Source organism: Pseudophryne corroboree, chromosome 4 (assembly GCF_028390025.1).
Source record: "Pseudophryne corroboree isolate aPseCor3 chromosome 4, aPseCor3.hap2, whole genome shotgun sequence".
NCBI classification, from domain to species: Eukaryota; Metazoa; Chordata; class Amphibia; order Anura; family Myobatrachidae; genus Pseudophryne; species Pseudophryne corroboree.
The window spans coordinates 23,081,675-23,098,355 of NC_086447.1; the positions used below are offsets into that span (position 1 = coordinate 23,081,675).

The 16,681-nt window shown below is 36.9% G+C and overlaps 4 non-coding genes across 4 annotated transcripts; all 4 read right to left on the reverse strand.

Annotated features, from left to right (window-relative positions):
- Positions 1-2,386: 2,386 nt before the first annotated feature.
- TRNAM-CAU (transfer RNA methionine (anticodon CAU)) lies at positions 2,387-2,458 on the reverse strand. The gene has a single exon. It is a non-coding gene; the product is annotated as a tRNA-Met (tRNA).
- Positions 2,459-4,721: 2,263 nt separating this feature from the next.
- Positions 4,722-4,793, reverse strand: TRNAM-CAU (transfer RNA methionine (anticodon CAU)). Its single transcript has one exon. It is a non-coding gene; the product is annotated as a tRNA-Met (tRNA).
- A 2,262-nt stretch (positions 4,794-7,055) lies between these two features.
- TRNAM-CAU (transfer RNA methionine (anticodon CAU)) lies at positions 7,056-7,127 on the reverse strand. The gene has a single exon. It is a non-coding gene; the product is annotated as a tRNA-Met (tRNA).
- Positions 7,128-14,054: 6,927 nt separating this feature from the next.
- On the reverse strand, positions 14,055-14,126 carry TRNAM-CAU (transfer RNA methionine (anticodon CAU)). The gene has a single exon. It is a non-coding gene; the product is annotated as a tRNA-Met (tRNA).
- Positions 14,127-16,681: the final 2,555 nt, after the last annotated feature.

The window sequence follows — 16,681 nt, forward strand, 5'->3', positions numbered from 1 at the left end:
AATATCAATCCCAGTTTTGGAAGAATTTAATTAACAAAAAAATAAGTGCACATAGCAGAGGATGGTTTCGATCCATCGATCTCTGGGTTATGGGCCCAGCACGCTTCCGCTGCGCCACTCTGCTGCTCAAGTTAGTGTCAGAGATCCTGAAGTACTCACTCATCATGTGAAAGTACCAATGTGTTTCTTCGTTGGTCAATGGAAGAAAAATCTTGCAAAACTCTCCAGATTATTGCCTTTTTAACCTTTTTCTAGGAAACTTTCTAGATGAATGCTTTTTAGTCTTTGTCAGTACATGCTTTTGCAAGCTGTCTCTGTCGCGCAATCGGTAAGCGCATTCGGCTGTTAACCTAAAGGTTGGTGGTTCTATCCCACCCAGGGATGTTATTGACCGTGTGATCAAGTTTTGGTGATCTTTAAGTAGACAAGTCAAAATTTCAAACCACCTCTTATAGTGTAGGGTACCTGGCCTTCTCTGATGCAATCAGAGTCAGATTTGATTAAGTCATTTTATAAAAAACAGGAAGCACAATTTAGCATGGGGTTGCAGAGAAAAAAAATTATGCAGGCAGAGAAATCCAATTGAGTGATTAATCAGCTCTCCATTTTATGGCTTTATTTTTATGCTAACACATTTGCTCTCTGAAAAGTGTCCACAAAGCCAAGTCTCTGATTAACACCTTTGTAGGAATGGTTTTTCACCTATCACTGATTAAAACTTGCTTCATTGGAAAGGCAGCAAGATGCATCCTCATTACAATGTCCACTGAAATAATACAGGTTGACACCAGGAAACATAAACCTCACTGCATCCTTGCTGCTTTCTCAAGTGGGAATCTGTTTAATGTGAAAACCAGGTGATATCTAATCAGCACACAGGTAAGAAGTTAAGAAAATCTTTCTTTAAGGGTGAAGATGTTTCTCACAAAATCGTTGCCCCAATGCATCATTGAAATTCAAGCTGGAAAGATGATTTTGAAATATCAATTGTACATTTTGCATTGCTCTTCTGGTGACAATGTAGCTTGTTTTTGTCAATTACCATTTCAGTAATAGGGTAAAGAAAATTAAGTGGATTTCTGAAAGAAAACAATGCTGTCAATATACTATTAAAACAAATTAAAATGTTAAAAGTTATTGTACTTTAGGTAAAAATAAAAGAGTCAAAATATCAATCCCAGTTTTGGAAGAATTTAATTAACAAAAAAACAAGGGCACATAGGAGAGGATGGTTTCGATCCATCGACCTCTGGGTTATGGGCCCAGAACACTTCCGCTGCGCCACTCTGCTGCTCATGTAAGTGTAAGAGATCCTGAAGTACTCCTTCATCATGTGAAAGTACCAATGTGTTTCTTCATTGGTCAATGGAAGAAAAATCTTGCAAAACTCTCCAGATTATTGCCTTTTTAACCTTTTTCTAGGAAACTTTCTAGATGAATGCTTTTTAGCCTTTGTCAGTACAAGCTTTTGCAAGCTGTCTCTGTGGTGCAATCTGTTAGCGCGTTCGGCTGTTAACCGAAAGGTTGGTGGTTTAATCCCACCCAGGGACGTAATTGACCGTGTGATCAAATTTTGGTGATCTTTAAGTAGACAAGTCAAAATTTCAAACCACCTCTTATAGTGTAGGGTATCTGGCCTTCTCTGATGCAATCAGAGTCAGATTTGATTAAGTCATTTTATAAAAAACAGGAAGCACAATTTAGCATGGGGTTGCAGAGAAAAAAAATTATGCAGGCAGAGAAATCCAATTGAGTGATTAATCAGCTCTCCATTTTATGGCTTTATTTTTATGCTAACACATTTGCTCTCTGAAAAGTGTCCACAAAGCCAAGTCTCTGATTAACACCTTTGTAGGAATGGTTTTTCACCTATTACTGATTAAAACTTGCTTCATTGGAAAGGCAGCAAGATGCATCCTCATTACAATGTCCACTGAAATAATACAGGTTGACACCAGGAAACATAAACCTCACTGCATCCTTGCTGCTTTCTCAAGTGGGAATCTGTTTAATGTGAAAACCAGGTGATATCTAATCAGCACACAGGTAAGAAGTTAAGAAAATCTTTCTTTAAGGGTGAAGATGTTTCTCACAAAATCGTTGCCCCAATGCATCATTGAAATTCAAGCTGGAAAGATGATTTTGAAATATCAATTGTACATTTTGCATTGCTCTTCTGGTGACAATGTAGCTTGTTTTTGTCAATTACCATTTCAGTAATAGGGTAAAGAAAATTAAGTGGATTTCTGAAAGAAAACAATGCTGTCAATATACTATTAAAACAAATTAAAATGTTAAAAGTTATTGTACTTTAAGTAAAAATAAAAGAGTCAAAATATCAATCCCAGTTTTGGAAGAATTTAATTAACAAAAAAATAAGTGCACATAGCAGAGGATGGTTTCGATCCATCGACCTCTGGGTTATGGGCCCAGCACGCTTCCGCTGCGCCACTCTGCTGCTCAAGTTAGTGTCAGAGATCCTGAAGTACTCACTCATCATGTGAAAGTACCAATGTGTTTCTTCGTTGGTCAATGGAAGAAAAATCTTGCAAAACTCTCCAGATTATTGCCTTTTTAACCTTTTTCTAGGAAACTTTCTAGATGAATGCTTTTTAGTCTTTGTCAGTACATGCTTTTGCAAGCTGTCTCTGTCGCGCAATCGGTAAGCGCATTCGGCTGTTAACCTAAAGGTTGGTGGTTCTATCCCACCCAGGGATGTTATTGACCGTGTGATCAAGTTTTGGTGATCTTTAAGTAGACAAGTCAAAATTTCAAACCACCTCTTATAGTGTAGGGTACCTGGCCTTCTCTGATGCAATCAGAGTCAGATTTGATTAAGTCATTTTATAAAAAACAGGAACCACAATTTAGCATGGGGTTGCAGAGAAAAAAAATTATGCAGGCAGAGAAATCCAATTGAGTGATTAATCAGCTCTCCATTTTATGGCTTTATTTTTATGCTAACACATTTGCTCTCTGAAAAGTGTCCACAAAGCCAAGTCTCTGATTAACACCTTTGTAGGAATGGTTTTTCACCTATCACTGATTAAAACTTGCTTCATTGGAAAGGCAGCAAGATGCATCCTCATTACAATGTCCACTGAAATAATACAGGTTGACACCAGGAAACATAAACCTCACTGCATCCTTGCTGCTTTCTCAAGTGGGAATCTGTTTAATGTGAAAACCAGGTGATATCTAATCAGCACACAGGTAAGAAGTTAAGAAAATCTTTCTTTAAGGGTGAAGATGTTTCTCACAAAATCGTTGCCCCAATGCATCATTGAAATTCAAGCTGGAAAGATGATTTTGAAATATCAATTGTACATTTTGCATTGCTCTTCTGGTGACAATGTAGCTTGTTTTTGTCAATTACCATTTCAGTAATAGGGTAAAGAAAATTAAGTGGATTTCTGAAAGAAAACAATGCTGTCAATATACTATTAAAACAAATTAAAATGTTAAAAGTTATTGTACTTTAGGTAAAAATAAAAGAGTCAAAATATCAATCCCAGTTTTGGAAGAATTTAATTAACAAAAAAATAAGGGCACATAGGAGAGGATGGTTTCGATCCATCGACCTCTGGGTTATGGGCCCAGCACGCTTCCGCTTCGCCACTCTGCTGCTCATGTTAGTGTCAGAGATCCTGAAGTACTCACTCATCATGTGAAAGTACCAATGTGTTTCTTCGTTGGTCAATGGAAGAAAAATCTTGCAAAACTCTCCAGATTATTGCCTTTTTAACCTTTTTCTAGGAAACTTTCTAGATGAATGCTTTTTAGCCTTTGTCAGTACATGCTTTTGCAAGCTGTCTCTGTGGTGCAATCTGTTAGCGCGTTCGGCTGTTAACCGAAAGGTTGGTGGTTTAATCCTACCCAGGGACGTAATTGACCGTGTGATCAAATTTTGGTGATCTTTAAGTAGACAAGTCAAACTTTCAAACCACCTATTATAGTGTAGGGTATCTGGCCTTCTCTGATGCAATCAGAGTCAGATTTGATTAAGTCATTTTATAAAAAACAGGAAGCACAATTTAGCATGGGGTTGCAGAGAAAAAAAAATTATGCAGGCAGAGAAATCCAATTGAGTGATTAATCAGCTCTCCATTTTATGGCTTTATTTTTATGCTAACACATTTGCTCTCTGAAAAGTGTCCACAAAGCCAAGTCTCTGATTAACACCTTTGTAGGAATGGTTTTTCACCTATTACTGATTAAAACTTGCTTCATTGGAAAGGCAGCAAGATGCATCCTCATTACAATGTCCACTGAAATAATACAGGTTGACACCAGGAAACATAAACCTCACTGCATCCTTGCTGCTTTCTCAAGTGGGAATCTGTTTAATGTGAAAACCGGGTGATATCTAATCAGCACACAGGTAAGAAGTTAAGAAAATCTTTCTTTAAGTGTGAAGATGTTTCTCACAAAATCGTTGCCCCAATGCATCATTGAAATTCAAGCTGGAAAGATGATTTTGAAATATCAATTGTACATTTTGCATTGCTCTTCTGGTGACAATGTAGCTTGTTTTTGTCAATTACCATTTCAGTAATAGGGTAAAGAAAATTAAGTGGATTTCTGAAAGAAAACAATGCTGTCAATATACTATTAAAACAAATTAAAATGTTAAAAGTTATTGTACTTTAAGTAAAAATAAAAGAGTCAAAATATCAATCCCAGTTTTGGAAGAATTTAATTAACAAAAAAATAAGTGCACATAGCAGAGGATGGTTTCGATCCATCGACCTCTGGGTTATGGGCCCAGCACGCTTCCGCTGCGCCACTCTGCTGCTCATGTAAGTGTAAGAGATCCTGAAGTACTCCTTCATCATGTGAAAGTACAAATGTGTTTCTTCATTGGTCAATGGAAGAAAAATCTTGCAAAACTCTCCAGATTATTGCCTTTTTAACCTTTTTCTAGGAAACTTTCTAGATGAATGCTTTTTAGCCTTTGTCGGTACAAGCTTTTGCAAGCTGTCTCTGTGGTGCAATCTGTTAGCGCGTTCGGCTGTTAACCGAAAGGTTGGTGGTTTAATCCCACCCAGGGATGTTATTGACCGTGTGATCAAGTTTTGGTGATCTTTAAGTAGACAAGTCAAAATTTCAAACCACCTCTTATAGTGTAGGGTACCTGGCCTTCTCTGATGCAATCAGAGTCAGATTTGATTAAGTCATTTTATAAAAAACAGGAAGCACAATTTAGCATGGGGTTGCAGAGAAAAAAAATTATGCAGGCAGAGAAATCCAATTGAGTGATTAATCAGCTCTCCATTTTATGGCTTTATTTTTATGCTAACACATTTGCTCTCTGAAAAGTGTCCACAAAGCCAAGTCTCTGATTAACACCTTTGTAGGAATGGTTTTTCACCTATCACTGATTAAAACTTGCTTCATTGGAAAGGCAGCAAGATGCATCCTCATTACAATGTCCACTGAAATAATACAGGTTGACACCAGGAAACATAAACCTCACTGCATCCTTGCTGCTTTCTCAAGTGGGAATCTGTTTAATGTGAAAACCAGGTGATATCTAATCAGCACACAGGTAAGAAGTTAAGAAAATCTTTCTTTAAGGGTGAAGATGTTTCTCACAAAATCGTTGCCCCAATGCATCATTGAAATTCAAGCTGGAAAGATGATTTTGAAATATCAATTGTACATTTTGCATTGCTCTTCTGGTGACAATGTAGCTTGTTTTTGTCAATTACCATTTCAGTAATAGGGTAAAGAAAATTAAGTGGATTTCTGAAAGAAAACAATGCTGTCAATATACTATTAAAACAAATTAAAATGTTAAAAGTTATTGTACTTTAGGTAAAAATAAAAGAGTCAAAATATCAATCCCAGTTTTGGAAGAATTTAATTAACAAAAAAATAAGTGCACATAGGAGAGGATGGTTTCGATCCATCGACCTCTGGGTTATGGGCCCAGAACACTTCCGCTGCGCCACTCTGCTGCTCATGTAAGTGTAAGAGATCCTGAAGTACTCCTTCATCATGTGAAAGTACCAATGTGTTTCTTCATTGGTCAATGGAAGAAAAATCTTGCAAAACTCTCCAGATTATTGCCTTTTTAACCTTTTTCTAGGAAACTTTCTAGATGAATGCTTTTTAGCCTTTGTCAGTACAAGCTTTTGCAAGCTGTCTCTGTGGTGCAATCTGTTAGCGCGTTCGGCTGTTAACCGAAAGGTTGGTGGTTTAATCCCACCCAGGGACGTAATTGACCGTGTGATCAAATTTTGGTGATCTTTAAGTAGACAAGTCAAAATTTCAAACCACCTCTTATAGTGTAGGGTATCTGGCCTTCTCTGATGCAATCAGAGTCAGATTTGATTAAGTCATTTTATAAAAAACAGGAAGCACAATTTAGCATGGGGTTGCAGAGAAAAAAAATTATGCAGGCAGAGAAATCCAATTGAGTGATTAATCAGCTCTCCATTTTATGGCTTTATTTTTATGCTAACACATTTGCTCTCTGAAAAGTGTCCACAAAGCCAAGTCTCTGATTAACACCTTTGTAGGAATGGTTTTTCACCTATTACTGATTAAAACTTGCTTCATTGGAAAGGCAGCAAGATGCATCCTCATTACAATGTCCACTGAAATAATACAGGTTGACACCAGGAAACATAAACCTCACTGCATCCTTGCTGCTTTCTCAAGTGGGAATCTGTTTAATGTGAAAACCAGGTGATATCTAATCAGCACACAGGTAAGAAGTTAAGAAAATCTTTCTTTAAGGGTGAAGATGTTTCTCACAAAATCGTTGCCCCAATGCATCATTGAAATTCAAGCTGGAAAGATGATTTTGAAACATCAATTGTACATTTTGCATTGCTCTTCTGGTGACAATGTAGCTTGTTTTTGTCAATTACCATTTCAGTAATAGGGTAAAGAAAATTAAGTGGATTTCTGAAAGAAAACAATGCTGTCAATATACTATTAAAACAAATTAAAATGTTAAAAGTTATTGTACTTTAAGTAAAAATAAAAGAGTCAAAATATCAATCCCAGTTTTGGAAGAATTTAATTAACAAAAAAATAAGTGCACATAGCAGAGGATGGTTTCGATCCATCGACCTCTGGGTTATGAGCCCAGCACGCTTCCGCTGCGCCACTCTGCTGCTCATGTTAGTGTCAGAGATCCTGAAGTACTCCTTCATCATGTGAAAGTACCAATGTGTTTCTTCGTTGGTAAATGGAAGAAAAATCTTGCAAAACTCTGCAGATTATTGCCTTTTTAACCTTTTTCTAGGAAACTTTCTAGATGAATGCTTTTTAGCCTTTGTCGGTACAAGATTTTGCAAGCTGTCTCTGTGGTGCAATCTGTTAGCGCGTTCGGCTGTTAACCGAAAGGTTGGTGGTTTAATCCCACCCAGGGACGTAATTGACCGTGTGATCAAATTTTGGTGATCTTTAAGTAGACAAGTCAAAATTTCAAACCACCTCTTATAGTGTAGGGTATCTGGCCTTCTCTGATGCAATCAGAGTCAGATTTAATTAAGTCATTTTATAAAAAACAGGAAGCACAATTTAGCATGGGGTTGCAGAGAAAAAAAATTATGCAGGCAGAGAAATCCAATTGAGTGATTAATCAGCTCTCCATTTTATGGCTTTATTTTTATGCTAACACATTTGCTCTCTGAAAAGTGTCCACAAAGCCAAGTCTCTGATTAACACCTTTGTAGGAATGGTTTTTCACCTATTACTGATTAAAACTTGCTTCATTGGAAAGGCAGCAAGATGCATCCTCATTACAATGTCCACTGAAATAATACAGGTTGACACCAGGAAACATAAACCTCACTGCATCCTTGCTGCTTTCTCAAGTGGGAATCTGTTTAATGTGAAAACCAGGTGATATCTAATCAGCACACAGGTAAGAAGTTAAGAAAATCTTTCTTTAAGGGTGAAGATGTTTCTCACAAAATCGTTGCCCCAATGCATCATTGAAATTCAAGCTGGAAAGATGATTTTGAAATATCAATTGTACATTTTGCATTGCTCTTCTGGTGACAATGTAGCTTGTTTTTGTCAATTACCATTTCAGTAATAGGGTAAAGAAAATTAAGTGGATTTCTGAAAGAAAACAATGCTGTCAATATACTATTAAAACAAATTAAAATGTTAAAAGTTATTGTACTTTAGGTAAAAATAAAAGAGTCAAAATATCAATCCCAGTTTTGGAAGAATTTAATTAACAAAAAAATAAGTGCACATAGGAGAGGATGGTTTCGATCCATCGACCTCTGGGTTATGGGCCCAGCACACTTCCGCTGCGCCACTCTGCTGCTCATGTAAGTGTAAGAGATCCTGAAGTACTCCTTCATCATGTGAAAGTACCAATGTGTTTCTTCATTGGTCAATGGAAGAAAAATCTTGCAAAACTCTCCAGATTATTGCCTTTTTAACCTTTTTCTAGGAAACTTTCTAGATGAATGCTTTTTAGCCTTTGTCAGTACAAGCTTTTGCAAGCTGTCTCTGCGGTGCAATCTGTTAGCGCGTTCGGCTGTTAACCGAAAGGTTGGTGGTTTAATCCCACCCAGGGACGTAATTGACCGTGTGATCAAATTTTGGTGATCTTTAAGTAGACAAGTCAAAATTTCAAACCACCTCTTATAGTGTAGGGTATCTGGCCTTCTCTGATGCAATCGGAGTCAGATTTGATTAAGTCATTTTATAAAAAACAGGAAGCACAATTTAGCATGGGGTTGCAGAGAAAAAAAAATATGCAGGCAGAGAAATCCAACTGAGTGATTAATCAGCTCTCCATTTTATGGCTTTATTTTTATGCTAACACATTTGCTCTCTGAAAAGTGTCCACAAAGCCAAGTCTCAGATTAACACCTTTGTAGGAATGGTTTTTCACCTATTACTGATTAAAACTTGCTTCATTGGAAAGGCAGCAAGATGCATCCTCATTACAATGTCCACTGAAATAATACAGGTTGACACCAGGAAACATAAACCTCACTGCATCCTTGCTGCTTTCTCAAGTGGGAATCTGTTTAATGTGAAAACCAGGTGATATCTAATCAGCACACAGGTAAGAAGTTAAGAAAATCTTTATTTAAGGGTGAAGATGTTTCTCACAAAATCGTTGCCCCAATGCATCATTGAAATTCAAGCTGGAAAGATGATTTTGAAATATCAATTGTACATTTTGCATTGCTCTTCTGGTGACAATGTAGCTTGTTTTTGTCAATTACCATTTCAGTAATAGGGTAAAGAAAATTAAGTGGATTTCTGAAAGAAAACAATGCTGTCAATATACTATTAAAACAAATGAAAATGTTAAAAGTAATTGTACTTTAAGTAAAAATAAAAGAGTCAAAATATCAATCCCAGTTTTGGAAGAATTTAATTAACAAAAAAATAAGTGCACATAGCAGAGGATGGTTTCGATCCATCGACCTCTGGGTTATGGGCCCAGCATGCTTCCGCTGCGCCACTCTGCTGCTCATGTTAGTGTCAGAGATCCTGAAGTACTCACTCATCATGTGAAAGTACCAATGTGTTTCTTCGTTGGTCAATGGAAGAAAAATCTTGCAAAACTCTCCAGATTATTGCCTTTTTAACCTTTTTCTAGGAAACTTTCTAGATGAATGCTTTTTAGCCTTTGTCAGTACAAGCTTTTGCAAGCTGTCTCTGTGGCGCAATCGGTAAGCGCATTCGGCTGTTAACCTAAAGGTTGGTGGTTCTATCCCACCCAGGGATGTTATTGACCGTGTGATCAAGTTTTGGTGATCTTTAAGTAGACAAGTCAAAATTTCAAACCACCTATTATAGTGTAGGGCACCTAGCCTTCTCTGATGCAATCAGAGTCAGATTTGATTAAGTCATTTTATAAAAAACAGGAAGCACAATTTAGCATGGGGTTGCAGAGAAAAAAAATTATGCAGGCAGAGAAATCCAATTGAGTGATTAATCAGCTCTCCATTTTATGGCTTTATTTTTATGCTAACACATTTGCTCTCTGAAAAGTGTCCACAAAGCCAAGTCTCTGATTAACACCTTTGTAGGAATGGTTTTTCACCTATTACTGATTAAAACTTGCTTCATTGGAAAGGCAGCAAGATGCATCCTCATTACAATGTCCACTGAAATAATACAGGTTGACACCAGGAAACATAAACCTCACTGCATCCTTGCTGCTTTCTCAAGTGGGAATCTGTTTAATGTGAAAACCAGGTGATATCTAATCAGCACACAGGTAAGAAGTTAAGAAAATCTTTCTTTAAGGGTGAAGATGTTTCTCACAAAATCGTTGCCCCAATGCATCATTGAAATTCAAGCTGGAAAGATGATTTTGAAATATAAATTGTACATTTTGCATTGCTCTTCTGGTGACAATGTAGCTTGTTTTTGTCAATTACCATTTCAGTAATAGGGTAAAGAAAATTAAGTGGATTTCTGAAAGAAAACAATGCTGTCAATATACTATTAAAACAAATTAAAATGTTAAAAGTTATTGTACTTTAAGTAAAAATAAAAGAGTCAAAATATCAATCCCAGTTTTGGAAGAATTTAATTAACAAAAAATTAAGTGCACATAGCAGAGGATGGTTTCGATCCATCGACCTCTGGGTAATGGGCCCAGCACGCTTCCGCTGCGCCACTCTGCTGCTCGTGTAAGTGTAAGAGATCCTGAAGTACTCACTCATCTTGTGAAAGTACCAATGTGTTTCTTCATTGGTCAATGGAAGAAAAATCTTGCAAAACTCTCCAGATTATTGCCTTTTTAACCTTTTTCTAGGAAACTTTCTAGATGAATGCTTTTTAGCCTTTGTCAGTACATGCTTTTGCAAGCTGTCTCTGTGGCGCAATCGGTAAGCGCATTCGGCTGTTAACCTAAAGGTTGGTGGTTCTATCCCACCCAGGGATGTTATTGACCGTGTGATCAAGTTTTGGTGATCTTTAAGTAGACAAGTCAAAATTTCAAACCACCTATTATAGTGTAGGGTACCTGGCCTTCTCTGATGCAATCAGAGTCAGATTTGATTAAGTCATTTTATAAAAAACAGGAAGCACAATTTAGCATGGGGTTGCAGAGAAAAAAAATTATGCAGGCAGAGAAATCCAATTAAGTGATTAATCAGCTCTCCATTTTATGGCTTTATTTTTATGCTAACACATTTGCTCTCTGAAAAGTGTCCACAAAGCCAAGTCTCTGATTAACACCTTTGTAGGAATGGTTTTTCACCTATTACTGATTAAAACTTGTTTCATTGGAAAGGCAGCAAGATGCATCCTCATTACAATGTCCACTGAAATAATACAGGTTGACACCAGGAAACATAAACCTCACTGCATCCTTGCTGCTTTCTCAAGTGGGAATCTGTTTAATGTGAAAACCAGGTGATATCTAATCAGCACACAGGTAAGAAGTTAAGAAAATCTTTCTTTAAGTGTGAAGATGTTTCTCACAAAATCGTTGCCCCAATGCATCATTGAAATTCAAGCTGGAAAAATGATTTTGAAATATCAATTGTACATTTTGCATTGCTCTTCTGGTGACAATGTAGCTTGTTTTTGTCAATTACCATTTCAGTAATAGGGTAAAGAAAATTAAGTGGATTACTGAAAGAAAACAATGCTGTCAATATACTATTAAAACAAATTAAAATGTTAAAAGTTATTGTACTTTAAGTAAAAATAAAAGAGTCAAAATATCAATCCCAGTTTTGGAAGAATTTAATGAACAAAAAAATAAGTGCACATATCAGAGGATGGTTTCGATCCATCGACCTCTGGGTTATGGGGCCAGCACGCTTCCGCTGCGCCACTCTGCTGCTCATGTTAGTGTCAGAGATCCTGAAGTACTCACTTATCATGTGAAAGTACCAATGTGTTTCTTCATTGGTCAATGGAAGAAAAATCTTGCAAAACTCTCCAGATTATTGCCTTTTTAACCTTTTTCTAGGAAACTTTCTAGATGAATGCTTTTTAGCCTTTGTCAGTACAAGCTTTTGCAAGCTGTCTCTGTGGTGCAATCTGTTAGCGCGTTCGGCTGTTAACCGAAAGGTTGGTGGTTTAATCCCACCCAGGGACGTAATTGACCGTGTGATCAAATTTTGGTGATCTTTAAGTAGACAAGTCAAAATTTCAAACCACCTCTTATAGTGTAGGGTATCTGGCCTTCTCTGATGCAATCGGAGTCAGATTTGATTAAGTCATTTTATAAAAAACAGGAAGCACAATTTAGCATGGGGTTGCAGAGAAAAAAAATTATGCAGGCAGAGAAATCCAATTGAGTGATTAATCAGCTCTCCATTTTATGGCTTTATTTTTATGCTAACACATTTGCTCTCTGAAAAGTGTCCACAAAGCCAAGTCTCTGATTAACACCTTTGTAGGAATGGTTTTTCACCTATTACTGATTAAAACTTGCTTCATTGGAAAGGCAGCAAGATGCATCCTCATTACAATGTCCACTGAAATAATACAGGTTGACACCAGGAAACATAAACCTCACTGCATCCTTGCTGCTTTCTCAAGTGGGAATCTGTTTAATGTGAAAACCAGGTGATATCTAATCAGCACACAGGTAAGAAGTTAAGAAAATCTTTCTTTAAGTGTGAAGATGTTTCTCACAAAATCGTTGCCCCAATGCATCATTGAAATTCAAGCTGGAAAGATGATTTTGAAATATCAATTGTACATTTTGCATTGCTCTTCTGGTGACACTCTAGCTTGTTTTTGTCAATTACCATTTCAGTAATAGGTAAAGAAAATTAAGTGGATTACTGAAAGAAAACAATGCTGTCAATATACTATTAAAACAAATTAAAATGTTAAAAGTTATTGTACTTTAAGTAAAAATAAAAGAGTCAAAATATCAATCCCAGTTTTGGAAGAATTTAATTAACAAAAAAATAAGTGCACATAGCAGAGGATGGTTTCGATCCATCGACCTCTGGGTTATGGGCCCAGCACGCTTCTGCTTCGCCACTCTGCTGCTCATGTTAGTGTCAGAGATCCTGAAGTACTCACTCATCATGTGAAAGTACCAATGTGTTTCTTCGTTGGTCAATGGAAGAAAAATCTTGCAAAACTCTCCAGATTGCCTTTTTAACCTTTTTCTAGGAAACTTTCTAGATGAATGCTTTTTAGCCTTTGTCAGTACATGCTTTTGCAAGCTGTCTCTGTGGTGCAATCTGTTAGCGCGTTCGGCTGTTAACCGAAAGGTTGGTGGTTTAATCCTACCCAGGGACGTAATTGACCGTGTGATCAAATTTTGGTGATCTTTAAGTAGACAAGTCAAACTTTCAAACCACCTATTATAGTGTAGGGTATCTGGCCTTCTCTGATGCAATCAGAGTCAGATTTGATTAAGTCATTTTATAAAAAACAGGAAGCACAATTTAGCATGGGGTTGCAGAGAAAAAAAAATTATGCAGGCAGAGAAATCCAATTGAGTGATTAATCAGCTCTCCATTTTATGGCTTTATTTTTATGCTAACACATTTGCTCTCTGAAAAGTGTCCACAAAGCCAAGTCTCTGATTAACACCTTTGTAGGAATGGTTTTTCACCTATTACTGATTAAAACTTGCTTCATTGGAAAGGCAGCAAGATGCATCCTCATTACAATGTCCACTGAAATAATACAGGTTGACACCAGGAAACATAAACCTCACTGCATCCTTGCTGCTTTCTCAAGTGGGAATCTGTTTAATGTGAAAACCGGGTGATATCTAATCAGCACACAGGTAAGAAGTTAAGAAAATCTTTCTTTAAGTGTGAAGATGTTTCTCACAAAATCGTTGCCCCAATGCATCATTGAAATTCAAGCTGGAAAGATGATTTTGAAATATCAATTGTACATTTTGCATTGCTCTTCTGGTGACAATGTAGCTTGTTTTTGTCAATTACCATTTCAGTAATAGGGTAAAGAAAATTAAGTGGATTAATGAAAGAAAACAATGCTGTCAATATACTATTAAAACAAATTAAAATGTTAAAAGTTATTGTACTTTAGGTAAAAATAAAAGAGTCAAAATATCAATCCCAGTTTTGGAAGAATTTAATTAACAAAAAAATAAGTGCACATAGCAGAGGATGGTTTCGATCCATCGACCTCTGGGTTATGGGCCCAGCACGCTTCCGCTGCGCCACTCTGCTGCTCATGTAAGTGTAAGAGATCCTGAAGTACTCCTTCATCATGTGAAAGTACAAATGTGTTTCTTCATTGGTCAATGGAAGAAAAATCTTGCAAAACTCTCCAGATTATTGCCTTTTTAACCTTTTTCTAGGAAACTTTCTAGATGAATGCTTTTTAGCCTTTGTCGGTACAAGCTTTTGCAAGCTGTCTCTGTGGTGCAATCTGTTAGCGCGTTCGGCTGTTAACCGAAAGGTTGGTGGTTTAATCCCACCCAGGGACGTAATTGACCGTGTGATCAAATTTTGGTGATCTTTAAGTAGACAAGTCAAAATTTCAAACCACCTCTTATAGTGTAGGGTATCTGGCCTTCTCTGATGCAATCAGAGTCAGATTTGATTAAGTCATTTTATAAAAAACAGGAAGCACAATTTAGCATGGGGTTGCAGAGAAAAAAAATTATGAAGGCAGAGAAATCCAATTGAGTGATTAATCAGCTCTCCATTTTATGGCTTTATTTTTATGCTAACACATTTGCTCTCTGAAAAGTGTCCACAAAGCCAAGTCTCTGATTAACACCTTTGTAGGAATGGTTTTTCACCTATTACTGATTAAAACTTGCTTCATTGGAAAGGCAGCAAGATGCATCCTCATTACAATGTCCACTGAAATAATACAGGTTGACACCAGGAAACATAAACCTCACTGCATCCTTGCTGCTTTCTCAAGTGGGAATCTGTTTAATGTGAAAACCAGGTGATATCTAATCAGCACACAGGTAAGAAGTTAAGAAAATCTTTCTTTAAGGGTGAAGATGTTTCTCACAAAATCGTTGCCCCAATGCATCATTGAAATTCAAGCTGGAAAGATGATTTTGAAATATCAATTGTTCATTTTGCATTGCTCTTCTGGTGACAATGTAGCTTGTTTTTGTCAATTACCATTTCAGTAATAGGGTAAAGAAAATTAAGTGGATTTCTGAAAGAAAACAATGCTGTCAATATACTATTAAAACAAATGAAAATGTTAAAAGTAATTGTACTTTAAGTAAAAATAAAAGAGTCAAAATATCAATCCCAGTTTTGGAAGAATTTAATTAACAAAAAAATAAGTGCACATAGCAGAGGATGGTTTCGATCCATCGACCTCTGGGTTATGGGCCCAGCATGCTTCCGCTGCGCCACTCTGCTGCTCATGTTAGTGTCAGAGATCCTGAAGTACTCACTCATCATGTGAAAGTACCAATGTGTTTCTTCGTTGGTCAATGGAAGAAAAATCTTGCAAAACTCTCCAGATTATTGCCTTTTTAACCTTTTTCTAGGAAACTTTCTAGATGAATGCTTTTTAGCCTTTGTCAGTACAAGCTTTTGCAAGCTGTCTCTGTGGCGCAATCGGTAAGCGCATTCGGCTGTTAACCTAAAGGTTGGTGGTTCTATCCCACCCAGGGATGTTATTGACCGTGTGATCAAGTTTTGGTGATCTTTAAGTAGACAAGTCAAAATTTCAAACCACCTATTATAGTGTAGGGCACCTAGCCTTCTCTGATGCAATCAGAGTCAGATTTGATTAAGTCATTTTATAAAAAACAGGAAGCACAATTTAGCATGGGGTTGCAGAGAAAAAAAATTATGCAGGCAGAGAAATCCAATTGAGTGATTAATCAGCTCTCCATTTTATGGCTTTATTTTTATGCTAACACATTTGCTCTCTGAAAAGTGTCCACAAAGCCAAGTCTCTGATTAACACCTTTGTAGGAATGGTTTTTCACCTATTACTGATTAAAACTTGCTTCATTGGAAAGGCAGCAAGATGCATCCTCATTACAATGTCCACTGAAATAATACAGGTTGACACCAGGAAACATAAACCTCACTGCATCCTTGCTGCTTTCTCAAGTGGGAATCTGTTTAATGTGAAAACCAGGTGATATCTAATCAGCACACAGGTAAGAAGTTAAGAAAATCTTTCTTTAAGGGTGAAGATGTTTCTCACAAAATCGTTGCCCCAATGCATCATTGAAATTCAAGCTGGAAAGATGATTTTGAAATATAAATTGTACATTTTGCATTGCTCTTCTGGTGACAATGTAGCTTGTTTTTGTCAATTACCATTTCAGTAATAGGGTAAAGAAAATTAAGTGGATTTCTGAAAGAAAACAATGCTGTCAATATACTATTAAAACAAATTAAAATGTTAAAAGTTATTGTACTTTAAGTAAAAATAAAAGAGTCCAAATATCAATCCCAGTTTTGGAAGAATTTAATTAACAAAAAATTAAGTGCACATAGCAGAGGATGGTTTCGATCCATCGACCTCTGGGTAATGGGCCCAGCACGCTTCCGCTGCGCCACTCTGCTGCTCGTGTAAGTGTAAGAGATCCTGAAGTACTCACTCATCTTGTGAAAGTACCAATGTGTTTCTTCATTGGTCAATGGAAGAAAAATCTTGCAAAACTCTCCAGATTATTGCCTTTTTAACCTTTTTCTAGGAAACTTTCTAGATGAATGCATTTTAGCCTTTGTCAGTACATGCTTTTGCAAGCTGTCTCTGTGGCGCAATCGGTAAGCGCATTCGGCTG